Here is a 5,413-nt window from a genome sequence, read left to right on the forward strand (position 1 = left end):
GGGCAATCGCACCGGGCACTGGTCCCAACAGCTATGAAATAGCTGCAGGGACCAGTGCCCGGGCGAAGCCCGGGCACTACTGTTATTGTGTGGATTTTTTCTTATTAGGGCCACGGGCAATCGCACCGGGCACTACTGTTATTGTGTGGATTTTTTCTTCTTATTATTATTATTAGTGTGACTGCTGAAGCAGTCACACTATTGTTCTTCTGTTTGGCCATTTTCTTCCGCCTTTTTACGGTCTTCTTCTAGTCCTTCATACTTTGTGCTATTTCAACAATTCATATATCAAAACGTGCAGCTTTTTTTGAACTTTATCGGCATTACTTTTCTCTTTTGAACTATTTATACTTTTTCAAATATTTAACTTTTTCACAAAAAATCTCACATTCATCAAAGTCTCAACCTCTCTTCACCACAACTCCACTGTAGTGTAGGGGGTAGGGTGGCTGCTTCGCAACCCCAAGGTCACTGGTTCGAATCCAAGGGAAGAACTCTTGTTATGTTATGTTGAATTCTGCTCTCCTCCACCGCCTTCAATTGGTTACAGGTGTTTGTTATCTGCTTGATTACTCATACCAGTTTGCAGCACATCATCACATTACAATGAATGACAACAGTCTTGAAAGCAGTGTGCTCTCTGTAGCCGAGTGGCAGAGTAAAGGTTTAGTGATCATATGGTCATGGGTTCGATTCCTGCCTCAGTCATTTTCATATCATTGCTTGACTTTTGATTCCAATTATTCAGCTGTCATTGGACAGTCTTTGATTCCTCATAGTATAAAGCTCATTGTAACTCAGGTTCTCTGTGGCCATATGGTTAGTGTGTTAGGTGTTGTGCTATTTCAACAATTCATATATCAAAACGTGCAGCTTTTTTTGAACTTTATCGGCATTACTTTTCTCTTTTTAACTATTTATACTTTTTCAAATATTTAACTTTTTCTGCAAATTAAACTCTAGACAAATTATTTTCTCCAGTTTTGTAGCCACACTTGTCTTCTGGCTAAAATTCTGGTCAAAAATGCAAAGAGACTTAGATAATAATTTTAAATATTTTTTAAATGCAGCCAGGGAGCTCTCTGCTCTCATTCAGCCCAATGCTGAGAGTTCTCCACAACTCTGTCTGTAGTCCAGTTGGTAAAGTGACCGCTTGCCAACCCCAAGGTCGCTAGTTTGAATCCAGGCTGAGCAATCTTGTTATGTGATGTTGAATTCTGCTCCCCTCCCCCACCCTCAATTGGTTACAGGTGTTCGTTAAGAGACGCATTAATTGCTTCTGCCACCGTTTGCAGCACATCATCACATTACAATGGCAACATGCTTATGTCTGTGCTCTCTGTGGCGAAGTGGCAGAGTAAAGGTTTATTGATCATGAGGTCATGGGTTCGATTCCTTACTTTTTTTTTTTAAGCAGAAGCCAGTGATCCTCTTATCAAAGGTTTTTCTTTACCTCTCACATACTGTCTCTGTCTGTAGCCTAGTGGTTAGCTTGCTGGTCTGGAGACCTGAAGGTTGCTGGTTCAAATCTTGCCTCAACAACAATTATAGTGAATTTTTTTCCCAGTCGTCCTCTGTTGACTTCTGATAACTTGCTTCATGTTGAAACTGCTGCTCTCAGCCTGAAATTCACAGAAATTTTCATTCTAAGTCATTCAAGCTTGACTCTCAAGCTTTCTTGATGTTGACAGTGTGCAGATCATTAACAGACAACAGTCTCTGCAACTGTGTGTGCACTGTGGCCTAGAGGCAGAGTAGAAGTCTAATGACCATGAGGTTGTGGGTTCGATTCCGACCTTGGTCAAATATTTGTATGGTGATCACTGCTTGCACTAGTTGCTAATTCTGCAACAGCGTTCAGTTGCTATCAGCAGTCACACCATTTCCATTCTTGGAAATGCTTTTTCTAGTTCTCCTTCATCTTCCGGACGATTTTCGATTCGCAACTAGTCCTGCAACTCGAAGAGTTGCAGGACATATTATATATCAAAACGTGCGTCTTGATCGGGATCGGTGTGCTTTTACTTTTCTCAACAGTTTACGAATTTTTCGCGACATAGTCGCGAAAAACTGCTCAAAAATTTTGCATGTAAGTCAATGGGACGGGCGAAAAAAAAAGACCGAAAAAGACCAATCATTGGAGTTTAACAAAAGTCTACTGCTCAGGCATACTTTCACCTAGAGACTCCATTTAAACTTTAAACAGTAGACACAAGTCTTGTGTATTGTCGCATTACTCCACGTTTTGATAGGTCATATAGTTTTTGATCAATCCCTGATCAATGACCATGATCATTTTTGGAGAAATTATGAGTTTATAATGGGTGTGTATTGCATAGAATGTTCGTGTCAGAGTGCGTGACATCATCGGTTAGAGTGGGAGAGAGTGAAGAAACATTCAGTATTTTTTCTGGATAAACTGTCAGCACGGCCACAATTTACACTCTACAGACATAATTTTTTCAGAATTTGTAAGACAAACTTGTTATCTCTCATGTCATGTGCTCAAAATATCAGAGAGACTTACAGAATTGACAGAATCAGCCTCTGAGTGCGGCCACGTCTGTCTCTGCTCCTCATTGACTCCAATACAAATATTTTCTGAGAGGAGCAGAACGGCCTGATGTTTTAAAACTGCCAGCGTCGCCAAAATATTTACTGTAGAAACACCAAATCGTACCGAAATTTTCATTAAGTCCTTAGAGCAACGTTGATCTGTGTTTTGTTCTGATAGGAGTTACCGTTTTGTCATGCTAAGCCTAAATGTGAGACCGGTTTAGAGGCAGAAAATGGCTCTTTTTCTCCACGTTTCTGTCTGTCTCAGCCTGCGGGGGCCCCTATCGCCGTGGTAACCTCTTTGATCCTCAGGCCAGAGCTCGTTAACTTCATAAACAATCCACCTGGCGCTCGTTTAAATGTTTATAAACACAGACACAGCTAAATCAGACTGACACAGGATGCAGCTACTAACTAACTATGTGTCAAGTCAGTCACACACACACACACACACACACACACACACACAGACTCTAGAGCCAGCTTCATGTGATTACAGTTACACACACACACACACACACACCTACACACACACACACACCTACACACACACACACACACACACACACACACAGTTAACCTAATGTGGTTACAGCTCCTCCATATCAGTGCTTATAGAAAGATGATCATGTGTCTGTCTGATCAGCTCTGTCTTGACCTTAAGATCGTGGGTTTGATTCCCATGTTGACAGAGATGGCACAACCCGCAGTAGCTCCCGTGGCCCATTCAAAATTTCCCGAGAGGAAATTTTCTAGTTATTAGGGCCACGGGCAATCGCACCGGGCACTGGTCCCAACAGCTATGAAATAGCTGCAGGGACCAGTGCCCGGGCGAAGCCCGGGCACTACTGTTATTGTGTGGATTTTTTCTTCTTATTATTATTTTTCCACTTCCGGCCGATTTTCGATGCGCTACTAGTCCTGCAACTCGAAGAGTTGCAGGACAAATTATATATCAAAACGTGCGTCCTGATCGGGATCGGTGTGCTATTACTTTTCTCAACAGTTTACGAATTTTTCGCGACGTAGTCGCGAAAAACTGCGCAAAAAATTTGCATGTAAGTCAATGGGACGGGCGAAAAAAAAAGAGCGAAAAAGACCAATCATTGGAGTTTAACAAAAGTCTACTGCTCAGGCATACTTTCACCTAGAGACTCCATTTAAACTTTAAACAGTAGACACAAGTCTTGTGTATTGTCGTATTACTCCACGTTTTGATAGGTCATATAGTTTTTTGATCAATCCCTGATCAATGACCATGATCATTTTTGGAGAAATTATGAGTTTATAATGGGTGTGTATTGCATGGAATGTTCGTGTCAGAGTGCGTGACATCATCGGTTAGAGTGGGAGAGAGTGAAGAAACATTCTGTATTTTTTCTGGATAAATTGCCACCACGGCCACAATTTACACTCTACAGACATAATTTTTTCAGAATTTGTAAGACAAACTTGTTATCTCTCATGTCATGTGCTCAAAATATCAGAGAGACTTACAGAACTTACAGAATCAGCCTCTGAGTGCGGCCACGTCTGTCCCTGCTCCTCATTGAGTCCAATACAAATATTTTCTGAGAGGAGCAGAACGGCCTGATGTTTTAAAACTGCCAGCGTCGCCAAAATATTTACTGTAGAAACACCAAATCGTACCGAAATTTTCAGTAAGTCCTTAGAGCAACGTTGATCTGTGTTTTGTTCTGATAGGAGTTACCGTTTTGTCATGCTAAGCCTAATTGTGAGGCCGGTTTAGAGGCAGAAAATGGCTGTTTTTCTCCACGTTTCTGTCTGTCTCAGCCTGCGGGGGCCCCTATCGCCGTGGTAACCTCTTTGATCCTCAGGCCAGGGCTCGTTAACTTCATAAACAATCCACCTGGCGCTCGTTTAAATGTTTATAAACACAGACACAGCTAAATCAGACTGACACAGGATGCAGCTACTAACTAACTATGTGACAAGTCAGTCACACACACACACACAGACTCTAGAGCCAGCTTCATGTGATTACAGTTACACACACACACCTACACACACACACACACACACACACACACACACACACACACAGGTAACCTAATGTGGTTACAGCTCCTCCATATCAGTGCTTATAGAAAGATGATCATGTGTCTGTCTGATCAGCTCTGTCTTGACCTTAAGATCGTGGGTTTGATTCCCATGTTGACAGAGATGGCACAACCCGCAGTAGCTCCCGTGGCCCATTCAAAATTTCCCGAGAGGAAATTTTCTAGTTATTATTCTCCTTCATCTTCCGGACGATTTTCGATTCGCAACTAGTCGCAACTATTATATATCAAAATGTGCGTCTTGATCGGGATCGGTGTGCTTTTACTTTTCTCAACAGTTTACGAATTTTTCGCGACGTAGTCGCGAAAAACTGCGCAAAAATTTTGCATGTAAGTCAATGGGACGGGCGGGAAAAAAAGAGCGAAAAAGACCAATCATTGGAGTTTAACAAACGTCTACTGCTCAGGCATACTTTCACCTAGAGACTCCATTTAAACTTTAAACAGTAGACACAAGTCTTGTGTATTGTCGTATTACTCCACGTTTTGATAGGTCATATAGTTTTTGATCAATCCCTGATCAATGACCATGATCATTTTTGGAGAAATTATGAGTTTATAATGGGTGTGTATTGGACAGAATGTTCGTGTCAGAGTGCGTGACATCATCGGTTAGAGTGGGAGAGAGTGAAGAAACATTCTGTATTTTTTCTGGATAAATTGCCACCACGGCCACAATTTACACTCTACAGACATAATTTTTTCAGAATTTGTAAGACAAACTTGTTATCTCTCATGTCATGTGCTCAAAATATCAGAGAGACTTACAGAACTTA

This window comes from Trachurus japonicus, unplaced genomic scaffold (assembly GCF_045865225.1).
Source record: "Trachurus japonicus isolate A0001 unplaced genomic scaffold, Traja_1.0 AP031061.1".
NCBI lineage: Eukaryota > Metazoa > Chordata > Actinopteri > Carangiformes > Carangidae > Trachurus > Trachurus japonicus.